Source organism: Anabrus simplex, chromosome 8 (genome assembly GCF_040414725.1).
Source record: "Anabrus simplex isolate iqAnaSimp1 chromosome 8, ASM4041472v1, whole genome shotgun sequence".
NCBI lineage: Eukaryota > Metazoa > Arthropoda > Insecta > Orthoptera > Tettigoniidae > Anabrus > Anabrus simplex.
The window spans coordinates 212,862,429-212,886,054 of NC_090272.1; positions in this window are offsets into that span (position 1 = coordinate 212,862,429).

A 23,626-nucleotide genomic window follows, 5' to 3' on the forward strand; every position below is an offset into this window, starting at 1 on the left:
AGTTCTTTTATTGTATCTGCTCCAAGTAATTTTGCATACTCTTTGAAGTATTGCAATTCTTTGTTGGCTTGCTGATTTAAACCCGCTGGTTCAATAATTTCACCTAGATATATGAATTTGCCTACTTGAGAATTTTGTTTTCCGTATTTGGCGATTAACGGTTGACTGTTGAAACCTGGTCTAGTCCCTTCCATATACTTTATTTTTTCATCGTTGGATTGAGCAACCCACTAACTGTTGTTGCCGGTCCCAAGCCCGTATAAAAGAGGAGGTTGACGTCAGGAAGGGCAACTGGTCGTAAAATTACTGCCATAACCAAACAACCAAATACATCTTGAGGCAACCTCTAAGGCTCAAAACCTTAGTTGTAATTTTGAGATCGACTACGGTTGATCTCCCCATATGATTTCTCTCGCCTGTTCTCACATATCTATACAAGAGTGGGATTTAATTATTTCTTCACTTAAAAGAATATAACCATCATGTTTTGTTATATATGAACATTCTTATTAACTGACTGGCAGCCATGAGTTTGATATTACACTGCCAGCTCTGTGTTGTACCTTATGTTTTTACCTCTGACAACACGATTACGTGTTTTTTCTAACTCAGCCATGATGAACACTCTTATATATTTTCACTCTTGCTTTATGTTTGAACATTCTCATTGACTGACTGGTAACAATGATATCCTAATGATTTTAATTATTTCACTACCAGCTCTGTATTGTAGCCTACTGTACTTTCTGTTCTTATCCTCTGTCTCAACTCGATTGTGTTTTTTCTCTTAGCCATGTTGTAACATTCCGTGTTTTTTCACACTAGTTTTAAGCCTATTTTCATTTTATAAATATAAATGTTGATTCTTAGGGTGCCATATATGTTAAGGACACTAGGTTCAGGGCCCTGACCTAATTTTAGGCTAAGATTTATTTTCGGCTGATGATGCTTACGACTGTTAAGCGAAACATGTCCCATTTTACAACGCCTGTTGTAATGTTTATTTCCTAAATATATGAAAGATAAGTATTGGAAAGGTGGTGTTAAGTATTATTCTTGTTTTAATGTTCATATCTGATGTCCAATACGGTCTACAATGAGATTTATTACTCCCCATAACCTTCAATTGATTAGCATTCTTCCCACCGCTTTTCCCACACTTGTGGGGTCGCGGGTGCGAACTGTGTCGGACATGTGGATTTGTCCCTGTTTTACGGCCGGATGCCCTTCCCGACGCCAACCCTATATGGAGTTATCACTATTGCCTGTTTCTGTGGTGGTTGGTAGTGTAGTATGTTGTATGAATATGAAGAGGGAAGTGTTGACACAAACACCCAGTCCCCGAGCTAGAAGAATTAATCAGACGTGATTAAAATCTCCGACTCGGCAGGGAATCGAACCCGGAACCCTCTCAACCGAAGGCCACAACGCTGACCATTCAGCCAAGGAGTCGGACTTCAATTTATTATTATTATTATTATTATTATTATTATTATTATTATTATTATTATTATTATTATTATTATTATTATTATTAGACACCTGCTGTAAGGGACTTCTAGTCACGACCTGCGTATAACCATCAGCATCCCTGGCTAGTTCTAGCGGTGCTCCTCAGAGAGCGCTAATTCAGATATCTCCGTCTCCAGCCAAGCGATGCACTTGCTGCTTATGAAGTTCTCGGTCTGCAGACGGAAGTGTCCCTGAGTAAGGACTCCAGGGCCAGCGGAAGTGCCGGCTATAAGTCCAGTTACATAACACCGCGGCGTACTTCCTTGCATGGCCGTAATGGTGATGTTAAGATGCGATACATTATGATAGGTTGCGGACCACTGTAACAGATGGTTAGAGTTGGCAAAATGTGTGTCCAATCACAACAGTTCCCAAAAACTGTGTACCTGATTGTCTGCTTGCCTTTTTTATTTTACACACAAGTCTCTCAGCCCATATTGTATACACTTTTCATGTACGGAGGTTATTCATGTTTGGGACATGTTGGTCAATAGCTGGCTGCAACATACAGCCAAGCAGACGGACGACAATAAATAAATAAATAAATAAGTAAATAAATAAATAAATAAATAAATAAATAAATAAATAAATAATAATAGAGCGGAGTGCCCGCGTGTATTAATGAGATACGGCTCAGGAGCAAAGCTCTGCATTCGGAAGGCGCGTCGGTTCGAAGCCCACTCTCGGATGTCCTGAGAATGGTTTTATGTGGTTTCCCATTTCCCTTTCCAGGCAAATACCGGGACAGTTCCTATTCACAGGCCTCAGGAAATTCCTTCCACCTCCTTTTTTTCTTACTCAATTTCCATCTCTATCATTCATTTCATCTCCATTAGCTCCTCAACAGAGGTTGGCGTCGGGAGGGGCATCCGGTCGTAAAAGGAATAGACTACTATACAGTATAAATGCATCTCACCTCATCTTCGATCCCGCACCAAGAAACGGGACTAAGAAGTAGACAAACAAACAAACAAACTAACTAACTAACTAACTAACTAACTAACTAACTAACTAACTAACTAACTAACTAACTAACTAACTAACTAACTAACTAACTAACTAACTAACTAACTAACTAACTAACTAACTAACTAACTATAACTCCCTCTGTCAAGAACTGAAGTGTTTCCACTAGTAGCACCTAACTGTAGTAATGCATATTTTAATGTTAGGTACAGGAACTTCTTTCAGCTCAAGTTCTTTGAAATTATTCATAATTTAAGTGTTATATCTTTGTACAAAGGGAGAGGAATAGTGTATTATTATTATTATTATTATTATTATTATTATTATTATTATTATTATTATTATTATTATTATTATTATTATTATTATTATTATTATTATTTATTTATTTCTTTATTTCCTTCTAGGTAATTATATGTAATAACAGAGCCTATCTCACGGCGATGACCTTGAACCTATCCTAGTGAAATGTTTCATTCAACACCCTAAAGGAATGAGGCGGGCCAGCTAAAAAGTAACTCCCTCTCTCTGGTCGAGATTGACGTTAAAAATCCAAATAATAACTGCGAGAAAGTCTTGTTTAAGAGAGCTTGATGATGATGATTATACGGTCAGTGTACTAGTGAATGACTTGTACCGAACAAGTGGCTACGCGGTTTGATTCACTTAGCTGTCAGCTTGCATTCGGGAGATAGTCGGTTCGAACGCCACTGTCGCCAGCATCAAGATCTAAGTCCAACAATATGGCAGCTCATCCAGCACACGATATTCCCATACCATGTCAAAGATAGCCCCACTTATCCAGATCTACGTCCAACAATATGGCAGCTCATCGAGCACACAATATTCCGACGCCAAGTCAAGGATAGCCCCACTTATCCAGATCTACGTCCAACAATATGGCAACTCATCCAGTACACACTATTCCGATGCCAAGTCAAAGATAGCCCCACTTATCCAGATCTACGTCCAACAATATGGCAGCTCATCCAGCACACAATATACCGATGCCAAGTCAAAGATAGCCCCACTTATCCAGATCTACGTCCAACAATATGGCAACTCATCCAGTACACACTATTCCGATGCCAAGTCAAAGATAGCCCCACTTATCCAGATCTACGTCCAACAATATGGCAGCTCATCCAGCACACAATATTCCGATGCCAAGTCAAAGATAGCCCCACTTATCAAGATCTAAGTCCAACAATATGGCAGCTCATCCAGCACACAATATTCCGATGCCAAGTCAAAGATAGCCCCACTTATCAAGATCTAAGTCCAACAATATGGCAGCTCATCCAGCACACAATATTCCGACGCCAAGTCGAAGATAGCCCCACCTATCAAGATCTACGTCCAACAATATGGCAGCTCATCCAGCACACAATATTCCGACGCCAAGTCAAAGATAGCCTCACCTATCAAGATCTACGTCCAACAATATGGCAGCTCATCCAGCACACAATATTCCCACGCCAAGTCGAAGATAGCCCCACCTATCAAGATCTACGTCCAACAATATGGCAGCTCATACAGCACACAATATTCCGATGCCAATTCAAAGATAGCCCCACCTATCAAGATCTACGTCCAGGAAAATGGTCGCTGATATAACACAGAATTTTATGGTCGTCAATATTCAATAGATACGTATTTGTTGTGATCTAGATAAAACTCCTAAGTCAGTGGAAAACTCGTTTAAAACACGGCGCCATTTGTACCTACTGTATACTGTATAGAAGGCAGTGATCTGGCACTACTCGTTGCCTGGCCACGGTGTTGGATTTCTGTCCACACAAAATTGTCGACACTAAATTGTTGATGCTAGTTCCAGATAGACCCTCACCCCAATAATAATAATAATAATAAGTTCCTCTGTTAGGGACTGAAGTGTTTCTACTAGTAGTCTCTAGGTACGGCCCTCATTCATCAGAACGAGGAAAGCTTTGTACTGTTAGATCATTAATTTCAAACATTAATTGTAAATGTGCAATTGTATAGTCCTTAAATGGACACCTATTGGATCAAAGTTCTCTATGGGAATCTTATATGTTCATGACCATCCATTCATACCTTACACCACAGCCTGTGCTGTTGCGAAGTTACACTTCCGTCAAAAAATGTGTTACATACACAATTTCGTTGCACAAATTTACGGATAACCCCTAGTTCTAAGACATATTTATGTCTAATAATAATAATAATAATAATAATAATAATAATAATCTATCTGTATATTAAAAGAATTTACTAGAAACAGCTAAGGCAAATCCGTCCGTCCGCTCTACTGGACCGATTTGATTCATTTTTGTTTTATTTTCTCCGAAATTACCTGTCGGTGAATCATGAGACATTGATAGATGTCTAATATCAGCCAAATTTGAGTAATCATAAAATCGAATCATTAAATTATCACTCCAATAATTGCAGGCGAAGGCTTACTCTAACCCGCAATACATTCTGTACTTAGCAGGTTGCTAATAAATTTAATTTCGTGTGGCTATTTCTAGCCGATTGCAGCCCTTGTAAGGCAGACCCTGCGATGAGGGTGGGCGGCATCTGCCAGTTGTAGATAACTGCGTGTTATTGTGTTGGAGGATAGTGTTATGTGTGGTGTGTGAGTTACAGGGATGTTGGGGACAGCACAAACACTCAGCCCCCGGGCCATTGGAATTAACCAATGAAGGTTAAAATCCCCGACCCGGCTGGGAATCGAACCCGGGACCCTCGGAACCGAAGGCCAGTACGCTGACCATTCAGCCAACGAGTCGGACAGCAGGTTGCTAAGCGAGTAACACTCTCCTTAATATTCTGATATAATTATTTGATTTTCATCCTTAGTAATGTCACTCCATGCACCCATGCTTGATTACCACCGGTCACCCAAGATAGCGGGTTCAAACCCGGCAGAGGTTGTCGAATTTTTAAAGGGCGGCAAAAAGCCCATTCAGCACTCCATGTCGTACGATGTCGGCATGTAAAAGATCTCTGGTGACACATTTGGTGTTTACCCGACAAAATTCATTAAATATCAGCCCTAGATGCCCGAGAGAGTTTCAGTTTACTCGGTCTGCCATCTAGTGGGCCCAGAGTAAAACGGAACGTCGGGATTGACAAGCAGACAGGCAGATGGCATCAAATTGAAATGTCTGCTCTCGGTAGCTGAGGCCGTACGATTATTATTATTATTATTATTATTATTATTATTATTATTATTATTATTATTATTATTATTATTATTATTATCTGTCAAGCCAGGGAGTAGACACTTTTTCTGACCACGGAAGAATACCATTCCCTGCTAGATACTCTGTAAACTTTCCCAGCTTCCAAATACATTCAGCAGATGGCAGAGCGTTCCTGAGAACTTGTATGCTGCTAAAAGAAAAAAGTCTACGTACAAACAGACCCCATCATGACATACACTTTAGACATTGTCTGGAAACACATATATCGAAGACTAACCCATAAGCTCACAAGACAACCGTCCCATATAGAAAAAATGCGATTAAAAATACCGTTGCCTTCTACGACACAATACCAAGCTTTACATCAAGACTGCATAATTTAAAAAAAAGCGAATATATGGATAGATTTTTACAAAACAGACGGCATGATGACGTCAGAGTGGATGAACTCTCACTACGAACTGTGGCATACCATAAAGCGCTTCTTATTACATGTTCATAAAACCATTGAAAAGGGCAGGCAAAACAATACGACTATGTCAGGTATACAAAGAAGATTTATCTCAACTACTTATAACAAATGGTCCGGAGCAGCACGGATTCTCTAATAATAATAATAATAATAATAATAATAATAATAATAATAATAATAATAATAATAATAATAATAATAATAATAATAATAATAAAATCTTGAAAGTGAAAAATTTAAATACCTTGGCGAATGGGTTGAATTCAACAATTCTGAGAAGTTCGCCGTCTTAACAAGTGTCAACAAGTTTGAAACTGCCTCCCGACTCACTCAAAACATTTAAGCAAAAAAGTCAATCGCTCGAAATGCAAAAATTAGACATTATCAAACTGTAATTAGACCTTAAGCATTATGGGCAGCAGAACGTTTAACACTTCGAACATATATACTGCTTGAAAACTAGCAATTAAATAGAGGAGGATTATCCGAAAACCTTGGTAAAAACTTCAAAGATAGTGTTTACAGACATCGGAGCAACTTAAAAATATACACCCAGACTGAAAAGAAGATATCAGGTGTAATCCGCTCACCTCTTCATATTGCCAGCTGAAAGAATCTGTAAATGTTTGTTATCCTACTAGAGAAGCCTCAAAACGATTCCGCATTGATTGGCGGAGATCGATAAGGAACTTTTAAAGTGTGGAATTACAGAAACAGACATTCAACTCCAATCAAAATTTAAAGACAGGCTCACCAGGAAAAAGTTCCACCTCGGCTGAAGCATGTCCATTCTGATCCATGGAAGAAAGTACACTCCGAAAGGATGAAAACCTGGTGGGGTCGCAAGAAGACGAACAGTTGAGATCTCGCGGTCCATAGTGGCCCTAACGATGACTAATAATAAAAATAAAAATAATTTTAACGAACCTCCTTTAATGCTAAAGCTTTTTTTTAATACTGAGTAATTTATGACTGCAATAAATCGTATCCGCACCAGACTGCTCTCCTAGACACATGCCTGGCCCAAGGGCACTCCTCACCACGGACACCTGCAGTACTCTGTCATGACTTCCAGATAACCGAGATGGATGGCATATCAGGTGAACTTGGCTACTGTGCTTCTTCAAGGCCAATGCTAAACAATGATGGGTGAAGGCTAGGAGAGCATCGATCTTACGAATCGATCAAGATCACGAACATTATACGCATTCACTCGCTAGCTAGCGCATCGTTTGTCTTCCAGGTGTATCAAAGTGGTCGTTAATGGGCTCTTGGGCGGGCCAAGAGACCATTTCTAGAATCATAATGCCCTGTTGTAAAACATGGTAGCCATTCATTTTGTGATTTTCACGTTCCCTTCTATTGGACTCGTGTGTTAGACGCTGTTCAAAATGCTGTAGACCATCGTGAACGTCGCTACATCAGATGCTGCAACCTCCCAGTTGACACTACTTCATATTCGATTTTAGGGAGACCTTGCATAGTCCTTGCTATCCTCCCTGATTATGCCGTCAACTGTTTAATTAAGAATACATCACTTGCTTTGGAAGGCGCGAGTGAAGCATGCAGTCGACGTGTCTGACTAGCGTGTCCCCGCACTTGCCCAACCGCGTTAGGAGTTTCCAAAACTTTTAGTTAAATCCAAAAGAAAAACTGTACTTATTAACATTCATCGTTTTCACTTTTAATGTTGGTCGTTTCCTGTTATTTTAATATTTCACGTCCTTTACACTCCCGCCCGTATGGGTGTCTCACCCTACAGTTTTCTTTCCCAACCACTAAGTCATTGGAGTATCATCTTTGGTTGAGAGCTATTCTGGGATATGCACATGTTCATCCATGATCTCGGTAATTTTGGACATTCCTTTCACTCCTCCTTACCCCCATCCCGATTGGGAATGAACCTAGGCTCAAACGGCATCCAGAGTGTCACGGTTCATCTCAGCTACCCCAAAGACTATGTACTCGCCATTAATATCGGTCATTTTTTGGATTTTTACTTTTCATCCCTTTCTTTAGGGGTGCTAGGGGTTTATTGCCCCTACAATATTTTTCCAGATATTAAGTTATATGCGTACCTAGTTTAGTTGAGAGCTATGCTGAAACATACACACACATTCACCCGTAATCTCTGTCATTTTCGACATTTTCTTCCTTCACTTCTTCTCACCCCCTATGCCATGGGGACTGAACTTGGACTTTTCACTTTTATATACCATTTATGGAAGGAGAAACGTTTCCAGAAACACGTCTTAATCTTGACATACTGTTGGCTAGGCAACCCACTGGTCAGACTTGTCATGCGGTTTACTTGCCTTCCCCTATATATATTTCACCCTTCTCACCTCCTACGCCGAAATTCCCAATCAGCTTTCGTTCAATTTCTTTTTTCTATTTGCTTTAAGTCGCACCGACACGGATAGGTCTTATAGCGACGATGGGACAGGAAATGCCTAGGAATGGGAAGGAAGCGGCCGTGGCCTTAATTAAGGCACAGCCCCAGCATTTGCCTGGTGTGAAAATGGGAAACCACGGAAAACCATCTTCAAGGCTGCCGACAGTGGGGTTCGAACCCACTATACCCCGGATGTGAGCTCACAGCTGCGCGCTCCTAACCGCACGGCCAACTCGCCCGGTAAGACTTCGTTCAAACCACTTCCTAAACCCTCCCAGGAGTAATAAGAACAAATTGTGAAATTTTCAGCGAGATCGCTCCAGTAGTTTTTGAGTCCATTCGAGACATGCATACAAACAAACATTCATTTATATAGATAGATAGATAGATAGATAGATAGATAGATAGATAGATAGATAGATAGATAGATAGATAGATAGATAGATAGCCATTGCCTTAGGCAGGATCTGTCGATTGTGGGGGGGGGGGGGTGTAGTATAGTTACAAAATGATGGTAGAACACAATGAAGGTGCTTGCATGACTTTTCATTACAAGGACACTGATACAAGTTAATTACAGATCTGTTGGTTATACAATTATGCCTCTGAATGTTTATTTAGTTTATTGCCAGTTTCTGCTTATTTTATTTTTGTAAAAATCCATACGGGGGTTCTAACACCCAGTACTCTCCCTCCCATAGCTACACCCCTGCCTTAATTCCATGAAACACTGTATGATGATAGTGAAATGTTGTCACCTTATGTAACCCACACTACTATTCTAAACCGGACATTAATTCTAATATCTACTGTCCAAAGCACTGATTAAAGTGTGTAATGGACTAGTATCACTTGGAAACAATTCTCTAAACCCAAAGGTAGATAGTGAAAATATCAATCTCGATTAGAAGGTGTTGTTATTATTATTATTATTATTATTATTATTATTATTATTATTATTATTATTATTATTATTATTATTATTATTATTATTATTATTATTATTATTATTATATTTACGTAGTTATGTACGGAATTTACTTGGCATAAATCGTGGTCGTATCATTTATAATTGTGTGTTGTTTGATCTGTCTTATGTAACAAAACATGTGAGGTTATGTCACGATACATATGCTGTATGTATATTAATAAGACTTAATGTAAGGACACGTAATCAATAGTATATAATTTATTATTACTTGTAAATATGATGTATAAATCCAAGGTAATGTTGTGCAACGCAGGTTAATAGTCCAGAACAGCGCATCTTTGTCACTAGAGCTGTATATATAGTTCTATTCATTTGTACATAGGATATTGGAGACTCAAGAAGATACGAGAAAACATGTTATGTCATACTTTTCTAGAAGCCTGGCCAGACAAGGTATATAAAAAGACAGTCTTGGGAGTTGGAGTTGAGTTGTTAGTGAGACTTGTTAGTGAAAGTCTCTAGTCGAATTCAGTGTGTGAAATCATGTGATTTTGTTCTCTTGGCAATTGGTTGACATGCTAATGTGGAAGTATTCTTCTTCTTCTTCTTCTTCTTCTTCTTCTTCTTCTTCTTCTTCTCCTTCTTCTCCTTCTTCTAGCCGGTTCAAGATGGCAGTTTATTAGTGTGTATGTATATAATTTGTAAATAAAACAGTGTTCACAATTAACAACATCTTCTCTGTGCGTCTTTGTGATTACGACAGCACTTTCTTGCCGATAAATGCATTTTAATTTTAGTCTAATAATTTTAACAGCCTTTCCCTGGACACTGCCTTTAGAAGCTGCCGACGTGCCTGCCGCCCCTACAATGAGGGTGTCTTTAATGTGCCACTAATTTTCATTTTAAATTTGGTTTGCGTCGCCCAAACCACAGATAGGTCTCATCGCGACGATGGGGTAAGAAAGGACTAAGAGAGGGAAGGAAGCGGCCTTGGTCTTAAATAAGGTACAGCCTGGTGTGAAAACGGGAAACCACGGCAAACCAACTTCAGGGCTGCCGAACCCACTCTCTCCGGAATGCAAGGTGATTGTTAGGTGACCCAAACCGCACACTTGCTCGGTCCAGTAAATTTATTGGGCGGGATTCGATCTGGCAGCACTGGGGTGAGAGCTACACGAAGAGTGCGGGAGTTTGAAAGTGTAATAATAAGGCAAGTCTTCAGATATCATTCGAGAAAAGCAAGTAATGCAGAATTTTCGGCAAGAAAGATAAAATATGGGACAATTGCACAGTTATCCTTTTACTTAAATGCCTTGGAGAAATAATTTTTCCTGAGGTATTACACAGTTTGGCCAATACTGAAAGGGCCTCAGCACTTCAGAAGACATTTAGACTAACATGGGATCACTACAATAAACGAGTCATGTCACGTAATGCTAAATTAGAACATTACAAAAAGAGTTGTCCTACCGCAAGCTCTATTTGCATCAGAAACCTTAACTTTAGGAGGTCATCCTAAAAATGCAGATATTGAAAAACAAAAACGTAACATTCTTAGGAGAATTTTTGTCCCCACAGACGAAAATGGAATTTGGAATAAACGGCGAGCTACACACCACTGCAGTCACGCAGATAGTTACATCAATGCTGTATGGAGGTGATGTTTGACCTTCTTGACACATTTAGGATGTATAATAATAGACTCACAAGAAGATTATTCAATATAATAAATTCCCAAAACGGAAGAATAAATTAGCTGGAGGAAACAAGATGGGACCTGAATGAATTGAATATCATAATAAATCGTGAAGTCTTCAGGACCTCAGTAAATAAACACACGTTTGTTGTGAAAACTAGCAGCAGGACTGGTACAAAGAGGTCAGAAGAACGGAAGAGGCAAAACTGTGAGTTCATCAAGCGATTTTGGAGGAATAGGAAGGGGAAAGTCATAAAGCCAATGGACAAGTTAAAACGTGCTCTATGAATGGGCATAAAGAAATAATAATAATAATAATAATAATAATAATAATAATAATAATAATAATAATAATAATAATATGATGTACGATGTTTGTTGAAAAGAAGCAGCTTGAAAATCTTGAACACAGGCTATGAGAAACGATCAAAGATATCTGATTCTACGAATTCATACTACAAAGAAAACCGGGCAAGTTAGCCGTGCGGTTAGGGCGAGCAGGGAGCTTTCATCTGGGATATAGTGGGTTCGAACCCCACTGTCGGCAACGCTGAAGATGGTTTTCCGTAGTTTCCCATTTTCACACAAGGACACCTTAATTAAAGCCGGGGGCCGATGACCTTCGATGTTAGGCCCCTTTAAACAACAAGCATCATCATCATCATAATTAAAGCCACGGCCGCTTCCTTACCACTCCCAGGCCTTTCCTCTCCCATCGTCGCCATAAGAGCTGTCTATGTCGGTGTGACGAAAAACACATATATATACTACAAAGAAAGTTTGAAGTAAGGAAAATTTCCTGGTCAGCGAACTTGAGAGAAGTGCACTCTACAAACCAGAGATAGCCATGACGACTGAAAAACGTCCCACTGTTCTTGTACAATTTTTACAGACGTCAAAGTGCCGGAATTTTGTTCCCGGAAGAGTTACTGTATTTTTACATATCAGTGAATGTTGATGCTGATGTATTCACTTCTCTTCTGAGCCAATCAGTCCGGCCAGTTTGAAGTTTACTGTACATTTCCAGTGAATTGCGGGTTAGCATATTCACGTGTCGTCAGGGAGCGCATCGGGCTTTAAGCCTCAAGTCAACATTCAAAGGAGCCAGGATAGTTCCAGCGACCTCAGAAATGACTGACATAAGCTCTTTAGAACATACGACTGCATAAACGCATCCCCTCATGATACTCGCGGATGCAAATTTACTTTGTAATTAACACATTCGGTGACGATTCTGAGTGAATGAAATGTGAATACAGGAAGACTCTACCCGGCATCAGAAGTTCTAATTTAGTCCATTTCATGTTAGTGTAATGCTACTCCTTCCAGCAGTGGCGGCGATAAGGACCCCGGGGGGCATGGCTTGTGAGGGGCCCATGACTGTTTCTTAATTCAGCAGCTGAAGAGTGATTCTACATATTGATAAAGCTACAGTACACAACACAGTAGAATTTGTATTGCAGAGGGTTATTCCAAACGTAGGCCGTCAAAGTGCAGAGCTTCTTTCATTAATAGGAGTACGGTAGTTATTTCTGAAAGAAGGTGTGTGGGTTTCCCAACCTGTTCCAATAATAGCGATGCCTTGATGCCACTCACAACAATCAACAAGGCTTTTGAAGTAATCAGCCAGTTCTGAGAACTCAGCGAAGATGCGATAACAAAGACATCCTCCTCATCTAAACTCTAAATACAGAAGTTTCGAGCCTGTTTGTAACTCTCGGCAGTCAGTGTAGCTAAGTAGGCCTACGATGGGCGGTTGAGTTGAAAATTATTTGGTCCTAGGAACGAGATTATTTCTTTAGCGTGTTTTGGTTACTATAATTGGACTGTGCATTTCTGGTGTGTGTGTTCGTACCATATAAGTGTATTAATTCAATTCCTTCGGATTTGAAAACTAAATTTTGTCATTATACTATTATTATTATTATTATTAGTATTATTATTATTATTATTATTATTATTATTATTATTATTATTATTATTATTATTATTATTATTATTATTATTATTATTATGTTAAGCCCACTAAGGAGCGCTGATGACTAGTTCTTCGTCGATGCTCTTCTTCGTACCCAATATATCTTGAGCCCTGCTGATAATTTCTCCTTTTTCTTCTGTGAAAGGGGCTTCCTACTTCTAGGGACTGTAGGTGGTGGTGTCCAAGACTGTACCATAGCGCAACATTTGCAACTATCTTCTATATCAATGTCTGAAATCGCAGCCGAATCCAAGTCCTTATGTACTTCATTAAGCCACAAGCTTCCAGTCTTGTAGCTTTTAGCCAAAGAGAAGATCTTCTTGGTAAGCCTGTTGCTGCCCATTTGTTGTAGGTGTCCGTAGAACTAAAGCTTCCTACGTTGAATGCTGGCATTGGCTGATTCTAACTGTCGATGCAGCCCAGAGTTCGATTTAAATCAGTAGGTTACATCTGGGAGCAATCTCGGTCCATGAATTTTCCTGAGGATAGGCCTTTCGGCTTTCTCTAGATTATCCACGGTGCCTTTTTTGTTCATCAGGAGCGTCTCTGGGGCGTAAAATGTTTTACTAGTTCGCATACGATTATTATTATTATTATTATTATTATTATTATTATTATTATTATTATTATTGCGTCGTTGTTGTTCATTGTAACAATATACAACCCTGTACTACGAAACAAACTTGTAACTTTCCTTATTGGGAAACGAGGGGCCCACTTTCAATTATTGCGGGGAGGGGGGGCGAGCTTTTTAGCGCCTCTACTGCCTACCAGCAAGACGTAAATTCGGTTCCTGGCCTCGAAAACGACACGTGTGCTGAGTGGGCGGAGTATTAAAATAAACTCATTCGCTATCATGTTATTTTCCATCCCCGAGACTTCAGGCTGTCACTTCGTACCCTCTGGCAAGACAAGGCACCTTTAATTAATCTTCACCAGCGTTCCCATCTTATGAGTCATAAGCAAGGATTTGTATGATCTTGAGGAGAATAAGAAACGAGTCTAGGTCGGTATTTATTGGCACAACACGCGCCACCGCTCCCCAACAAAACGTAAACACATCGTTACCACACACCGAATACCGGAAAATTCATTCCACTTGAAAGTATTCCGGGTGCCTTACGGCCATATTTACATCTTAAATATACGCTTACTGAATGTTTAGTCATTTATATTAGAAAATGGCCTATACGCCTTAGGGATACAGCGAGGGCAATTACGACTTACCATTACTGAAGTCCAAGAGACTGACAGAAATACAGAGGAACCTCTATATCTCGAATCACCTCTGCAGCTAAGTTTTATTTCCTGTTATCGACATTTCGAGATATAGGAGAATATCAATTTTGAGCATGTATAGCACATACAGTAATTGAATCATATGTATCTACGAGCTCATCATCATCATCATCATTAGTCCTTGTGCTCATTACTGCGCGTCGTGACCTCATAACTCCATCATTTCCGTGTTGCAACCTTGACAAGATGTCTCCATCCCGAGAGGTTTTCACATTTCGTTAATATGTCCTGAAGTGGTAGCCCAGTGATCTTCTTCGCCTGATCTATCCATCTGCTTGCTGTTCTTCCTCGTGGTCTACTGCCTTCAATTTTGCCTTGTAAAATTACCTTTTCCAAGTTCTCTCCGTCTCGTCTTAAAATGTGGCCAAGGAACTGGAGGTAACGCTCACTCACACGGGAAGATAGGCGTCTCTTGATGCAGAGTTCGTCCAGAATGGAAACATTAGTTCTTTTTTCTGTCCAGGATAAACGTAGCATTCTCCGCCAACACCACATCTCAAAGGCATCAATGCGCTTTTTGTCTTTAGCATTCACGGTCCAGGTCTCACAGCCGTACAAAAGGACGGAGAACACTAGTGATTCTACCAAGCGCATCTTCGTGGCTTTTGATATTGCCCGGTTCTGCCAGATCTTAGTAAGTTTAACCATTGCAGCACGACCTAAAACAATACGTCTTTTTACCTCTTTATCACAGCTTCCCGTGTCATTGATGACAGACCCCAAGTATACAAATTCCTTAACTATATCCAGGTCCTTTAGGTATCCCGTAAGTTGGATTTGACCTTGCCGATCAACTACCATTAGTTTGGTCTTTTTGATGTTTATCTCTAGACCATACTGAAGACTAATGTTCTTCACCCTTGTAAGCAGGTCATGAAGTTCCTCTTCACTACCAGTGATGAGGGAAGTGTCATCTGCAAAGCGCAGGTTATTAATTTTTCTGCCACCAATCAAGATTCCACCATTCCAGCCATTGAGAGAGAGCTCTTTTGATGACACACTCTGCATAGATGTTGTACAGTTGAGGTGATAATATACAACCTTGCATTACTGCATTTTTCACATTGAAAATGCCTGAGAGATCACCATCCACCTTTATGGTTGCTGCGTGGTTTTTATACAGGCTTTTCAGTAACGATATTCTACGGGCTCACACTGAATACAAAATTTTTAACAGTATTTAAAAATGTACAAACTCTATTTTACGGCAGCACTTTAATTATAACAATTATTATAGTACGTTTTAGAAGACAGGATACAGTAGTGAAACAAAAAAACATACCTCGATTAACACCTTTAGAAAAAATCCGTTAGTCTTTTCTGTTTGTTACGGTTAACCTTTCCTCCCTTCACGTTGAAACTTCTCGTCAATACCACACAGCCGAGATTCGTAAATGGAGCTTGTCATCCGCAACTTCGGGGGTTGCTTTCGTACTTGACCGGTAATTAATTCATACCCGAGAAACAGAGAGGCTTCGCCGATTTTCCGATCATTAGAAGTTTTAGTTATTCGGTTCCCGTCATAGTAGCTCCCAACACCACTGTAACCCTTTCTACTTGTTAACTGCTCCTCACAAAGATTTTTTTTTCTTTTTTTTTTTTTGCTATTTGCTTTACGTCGCACCGACACAGATATGTCTTATGGCGACAATGGGATAGGAAAGGCCTAGGAAGTGGAAGGAAGCGGCCGTGGCCTTAATTAAGGTACAGCCCCGGCATTTGCTTGGTGTGAAAATGGGAAACCACGGGAAACCATCTTCAGGGCTGCCGACAGTCGGGCTCGAACCCACTGTCTCCCGATTACTGGATACTGGCCGCACTTAAGCGACTGCAGCTATCGAGCTCGGTCCTCACAAAGATTAAATGCCGTATTGCAGAGTTAAGTATTTTTTGCTTCAAGGGAGGAAATGTTTGCTTCGAGAAATCGAGAAATTCGTGTGACCAAATTTCAAGTAACAGAGAAATAAATACATGTGAAGAAGAGGACAAACGGCCGAGAAATTTAAGTTGCTTCGAGATTCTGAAAATTCGAGTAATTAATGATCGAGATATCGAAGTTTGACTGTCGTGTTATAATGAGTTGAGTGTTTTTATATTGAGTTGAGCGCTAGCGAAACTCTTTGGTGTTTGGGGGCATCAATATACTTTGGTTTTTGGCATCCGGGACAAAGCCCGCTCAGCCAGTGAATTATTTAAATAAGGAATTTATTTATGTTATTTGTTGTTGGGATACAAAAGAGATGGAGTCATCTTCTTGTCATATGGCACTTTATGGTTTACAGTGGTACACGTGAGAAAAAAATGAAATATTGTATGGCTTTTAAAGCCGGGAGTTTCCGAGGAAAAGTTCGGCTCGCCAGGTGCAGTTCTTTTGATTCGACTCCCGTAGGCGGCCTGCGCATCGTGATGAGGATGAAGACGACACGTACACTCAGCCCAAGTGCCAGCGAATTAACTAATGATGGTTAAAATTCCCGACCCTACCTGGAATCGAACCCGGCATACCTGTGACCAAAGGCCAGCATGCTAATCATTTAGCCATGCAGCCGGGCGGTACGCGTGAGTAGGCAATGTAATAGAACGAGTTAAGAGTGGTACAGTTCTGGTAGGGTAAGATCGATGCTAGGTGACGGGTTGAGATCCGCAACCCAGTATCGGAAAGAAAAGTATATAACTTAAAAAATGTTGAAGGGTAACTTTTGTGAAGACTTGACGTATGAATACGTGGTAATTGGTATCGCAATGACAATAATGTTTGTAGTAGAAAGTACTGCAGTGCAAGCAAATGGATGTGGACAGCCAAAGAATAGGTGATTAAGATCTGCAACTGTTATCAGCCGAATATGAACAGAACGGAGATTTTGTGGAGATGCTGAGAGAAACAACGGAATGAAATTTCATTCTTGCGATTGCTCTGATTAATTGGCACGAGTAGGGACGCTTTTGGCGCAAAATTGCTTTCGGAATATCTGGATGGATAGTGGTACAGTGTTTTTCACGTTGTTGGGAGGAATCATACCACTCGTTGTTCCACGGCTGATCAAACTGTTGTTTAACTTTGCATTACAATAGGGTGGGTGGTTTAGAAGGTCCATATCCATTGAGTTTTTGAATAGTTAACTTGTTGAGAAATAATGATAAAACATCTGGACGTGGCGCTGAGAAACGTGAAAATAGCTGCTTACGATGAGCTGAACATGGAAGGAACCGGCTGTTTACAGAACTGTAATTATCTCCTGTATACCAAGTATTGTGACGCGAATACATGACGCATACTAGTGGCTGACTCAGGGACGAATTCCCATCTTACATTATATCGCTCAACGGCTGCGATACTGGCACAACTAAAAAATCAAGTTCTGAGCTAAATAAGCACAAAGTTTCCTTTAGTACTGAAATGCAGAGATCATACGATTAATCTATGGAATAACTACTGCTAGTAAAATACTTTCATTCCTCCCCTGAAGGGGACGGTGATGCTGTCTCTCAGGTCGGGAGATTTGTTACGGTAAAGGAGAAGGTGAAGGGGGATGGCAGCCGTGGAACTGTACCGGCATTCACCTTAGTGCAGGAGAATGGAAAACCACGGCAAACATTCTCAAGACAGCCGAAGTTTGTGGCAAGCCGTGAGGTCTTTCCCGTTTCCCGAATGCAGAGGCGTAGAGCCACGGTAGAGCCGTGGCCACCCCTCCTCTGCTCGGTTGGCCGGTCAGAGTGTAGAGCTGTTGGACCACGGACCAGTCGTGGCCAGTGATGGGCCGAGACCCACTCTGCACCCACCGACCAATGCTCGACAGGAATTCAGTTAATAAAAGTGTTACTTAAAAATTGTTCCTTCATTTCCCTTGTCGAAGCCATGACCTAGACGTTTTGAGACGTGTCACTGCTGCTATTTCTTTCTTTAAAAAAAATATAGATTATGGTGGACTGCAGTGGGAGTTTGCGGGTTATAATGAAAATGAAAGTCCACAGCCTGTTTCCAGTCACTGGACCGCGTCAGGAATGGAATGAATGAAACCCCCATCTAGCGGCGAGGATAAGAATTGAGCCGGCTGTCGAAGCCTGCCGCACTCCTCTGGAGCAATGATTAATGACTGGCAGATGAAATGAAATGATATTAGAGAGTGTTGCTGGAATGAAAGATGACAGGGAGAATCGGAGTATCCGGAGAAAAACCTGTCACGCCTCCGCTTTTTCCAGCACATATCTTACAAGGAGTGACTTGGATTTGAACCACAGAACGCTGTGGTGAGAGGGCGGCGCTCTGCCGCCTAAGCCACGGAATTGTGATATTTAATACTTTTCTTTTTTGCTAGTCGTTTAATGTCGCACTAACACATTGAGTTTTTCGGTGAAGCAAGGATAGGAAAGGGTTAAGATTAGAAAGGTAGCTACCGTGACATTAATTAAAGTACATTTGCCTGGTGCGCAAATGGAAAACCGTGTTGAGGGCTGCCAAGAGTGGAATTATAATCCACCATCTCCAGAATCCAAGCTCACAGCTAGGCAATCCTAACCGCACGGCCATCTTGCTTGGTTTTCCTACTTTTAAGTACTCATCTCAAGCTTATTCGTCTACTAACGAGACTCCAAACCATCTCTTCACTGACAGTTCGAAACATACCGCTTAATCAAGCAGCTCGTCTCCTTACTCGCAAATCTCCCCAGCGCAAAGTTTGCAACATTTTTGTAACACTACTCTTTTGTCGGAAATCACAAAGAAGAAATCGAGCTGCTTCCCTTTGGATCTTACGCACTCTTCGAAAAATGTCAGCAGTGGCTGCAGCTATTCAGTCTTTGCAGCTATGAGTGCCTGGTTTAATGGCTCTAATAAGGAATGTTTCGTCTAGGAGAGAAGGAGCTGCTATATAGTACGAGGTTTCAAGTGCTGTAATACTGTGACACGCACAACTACGTGCTAGAAACCTTTATTGATGACGAGTAATGCCTCCAAAGCAGGCAGAGGCTCCACAACAAATGGTCCTCAGTATTTCTTCGGCACACAGTGATCAATTTTAAAATTTGCATCCTTCCGTCTGGAACGTTATTGAAGTGCTAAAGGAAATACAATGCGAAATACAAATTAGCATTTACGAATCCACACAGCAAACACGGCTCGAATGCTGTAATGATGTTATGCAGATGATGTTATTCTGTACAGAGTAATAAATAAGTTACAAGATTGTGAGCAACTGCAAAATGGCTTCGATAATGTTGTGAGATGAACAGTAGGCAATGGTATGTTGATAAACGGGATTAAAAGTCAGGTTATGAGTTTCACAAATAGGAAAAGTATTCTCAATTTTAATTACTGCGTTGTTGATGGGGTGAAAGTTCCTTTTGGGGATTATTGTAAGTATCTAGGAGTTAATATAAGGAAAGATCTCCTTTGGGGTAATCACACAAATATGATTGTAAATAAAGGGTACAGATCTCTGCACATGGTTATGAGGGTATTTAGGGGTTGTAGTAAGGATGTAAAGGAGAGAGTATATTTGTCTCTGGTAAGACCCCAACTAGAGTATGATTCCAGTGTATGGGACCCTCACCAGGATTACTTGATTCAAGAACTGGAAAAAATCCAAAGAATAGCAGCTCGATTTGTTCTGGGTGATTTCCAACTAAATAGTAGCGTTACAGAAATGTTGCAAAGTCTGGGCTGGGAAGACTTGGGAAAAAGGAGACGAGCTGCTCGACTAAGTGGTATGTTCCGAGCTGTCAGTGGAGAGATGGCGTGGAATGACATGAATAGACGAATAATTTTGAGTGGTAGGATAGATCACAATATGAAAATAAAGTTGGAATTCAAGAGGACAAATTGGGGCAAATATTCGTTTATAGGAAGGGGAGTTAGGGATTGGAATAACTTACCAAGGGAGATGTTCAATAAATTTCCAATTTCTTTGCAATCATTTAAGAAAAGGCTAGGAAAACAACAGATAGGGAATCTGCCACCTGGCAGATCAGTAGTGATTGATTGAACAAGACTTGAGCAAAGGAGGTCGGATAGGGTCGATGAAAGTGAGGAGCCTGGCACAAGCAAAGAGGAGGTGAAAACTAAATAAGGAATTAGGTCGTGGAATGAAATTATGCATATGAACAGTCACTGAATTCGACGATATGGCCTTGCAAAAGATGTCTAGTGATACAGTTCATGTTTACCCGAAAATATGACATCTGCAGAGTAAAATTCGGAGGTCAAAACTTATACGCGGGCAGCCTGAACAGTAAAAAACCAAAATGCTCACACACTGAAGTTGAGACCAAGCTATTATTATTATTATTATTATTATTATTATTATTATTATTATTATTATTATTATTATTGAGAATAGCTTCTGTATTGAGGTTCTCACAACATTATAGAAAGAGCTGGTTGCAGCATGTCCGTGGAATGGAAAGATCGAGAATACAAAGACACATTCTTCTTCACTATGTACGATGAGGCAGAAGATCCAATGGGAGACCCCGGAAGAGATGGCAATAGACCGTAACAGGCCTCTAGGTCTAATACCAGACAGGATGATTTATTACTCAGCGTATGGCTCTTAGTGCTTGGAGTGTCCGAGGACATGTTCGGCTCGCCTGGTGCATTTCTTTCTGGATGACGCCCGTGCGTCTAGCTGCGAGATGATGGCGATAACCCGGTAGAGAAAGGGTGATTCCCGGTGCCCGACAGATGAAACATCATCATATGCCCTCACTCCATTTTGAACTCTGCACAGAAGTTTGAAATAATTGAATCCAGGTTTTTAACACGCATTATAGCAATTGGAAATTGAATACCAGTACCTTCCCTGCCTTGCCGCCCAACATTCTGATGGCTTTGTTTTCACCAACGGGACTCGAACCGGCTAACCATGAAATCAGAGCGTAGAAACTTGATGCCTTAACGATTATAGCCGCCAGGTGGGTTGGCATGATTATGGTGGTGATGATTATCGTAGTTTTTATGTTTTAACCTGCTTTTTCCTTTGCTATTGACCTATATAATTTTACGAAATAACACCACATGTTTCACACTTCCTAACACCCTGTGGGTGGGGGTGGTAGAATAACACATACGGTATCCCCTGCCCAAGGGCTCTAAACTTGAGAGCGTGGGTTGGCGACCACGGAGCCGTTAGCTGAGTCCTGGTATTGCTTCCACTTGCTTGTGCCAGCCTGTTCACTTTCATCTATTCTATCCGACCTAGCTTGGTCAACTCTTGTTCTTTTCCGACCCCGACGGTTTTAGGTTTCCGAGGCCTAGGGAGTCTTTCATTTTCACGCCCTTTGTAGCTCTTGTCTTTCCTTGGCCAATACCTTCATTTTTCGAAGTGTCGAATGCCTTCCATTTTCCTCTCTGATTAGTGTTATATAGAGGATGGTTGCCGAGATGTACTTCCTCTTAAAACAATAATCATCACCACCACCACACTTCCTCAAGAAAACATCAGAATTTTATTCAACTTTGAAATGCCTAAATTAGGTGGTGGGATGTAAAATAACATAAACCGCTGATTTAGTTTAGCTCTTTCAGGCACTCATAGGCACTGTTTCCAGAAAATACTTGCCCGAACCAGACGGAACTACAAGTTTCTCTGAAGCTGCAGAGAATTACTGAATACAATCCTGGATTTGGCGACATGAAAAATACTTATTCAGTACTAGATGGAGACATGTTCACTATTTGTGGATTGGCTGGGATGTTGAAAAGGGGACTCATCTAAGAGGTGAGCAAGTTACCCGTAAAGCACGGGGATTATCGGCTATTACACTTGCAACCTAAAAATCCAGGCTTTGTTTATGCAATGACAAAGTGAAGTTTTGAATTAATCTTCAGTATGGTGAAGCAGCAATGTAGTGGAAAAGAGGACGTCCGTTTGGAATTATTTTATGTACAAATAAGTAAATACGGCAAAGGTATGGTTTGTTTATATAGAAGGACGTCGGTTCAATTATACGCCAGGCACGGGGAGAGGCGCATGGCCGTGTGTTCTACTCCACCTAAAAAAAAATCTTCTTCGTGCACTGAACTTCTTTCGGCATCATATTTAGCCATTGTTCACTTTTACCGAGAGTTTGGCCTAGATAAAAGCCTAATAAAGAATGTTGAAATCAGCACCCTGAAGGGTTCCATAACCATCCTCAAGAACTGCTCGTATGCAGTGCGGGAAGTGCTCATGAATAATCATGTATCTATCATATAACCATTTGGTATGTGTAGGCTAGTTTGATAATGATTATTTTTAATAGGATTATAGATATAATTTTTAGAACTATTTTATTTTTTGTACTAGTGTTTCAGTAGTGGCGATTGGGAATTAGGAGGGGGTGGGGGTGTAGTTTACAGAAAAGAAAAGTTGTTAATGATTAAATAAAATAAAGGAACGAATTAGCTGATAAGACAACAGGGCTTTTACAAATTGTTTGTTTTAATTATTTCTATAATTCTTAGTTTCAGGTGGCTAAAATGGAATAAAAAGTAAAGTATTCTCCTCAAAGTGTAGTGTTGTAGTATACTATGCCCATCAGGGCAGCCTCAGTAGTTGCGGGAGTCTAATAAATGAATGAATAAATGAATAAATAAATAAATAAATAAATAAATAAATAAATAAATAAATAAATAAATAAATAAATAAATAAATAAAGTAATTAAAAATACCATCGCGGACTTTTTTGTAGAGTATTTTATACTCAACCATTCTTCACACATACTTGGGCCTGCAAAATGGAGGTCACTGAGAACTGCTTGAAATATTTCAACTCTTCCTAGCCCTACCGACTCGATAGCTGCAGTCGCTTTGTTTAGAGCTTGACAATAATGTATTTTAGTGTGCCAGTGTACCACATGTGAATCATACGCCAAGAAAACGCTCGGATGATCGTTTCGATCGTTTCTTCAAATGTCTTCATGAATGTGAGACCTCTCGGCTCCCTTTTGTCCTAGATTAAACTTTCATACAGCGGTCAATGGAGCCTCCGTGGCTCAGGTGGCACCGCGCCGGCTTCTCGCCGTTGGGTTCCGTGGTTCAAATCCCAGTCACTCCATGTGAAATTTGTGGTGGACAAAGCGGAGGCGGGACAGGTTTTTCTCCGGGTACTCCGGTTTTCCCTGTCACCTTTAATTCCAGCAACACTCTCCATTAAAATTTCATCTGTCAGTCATTAAGCATTGCCTCAGAGGAGTGCGACAGGCTTCGG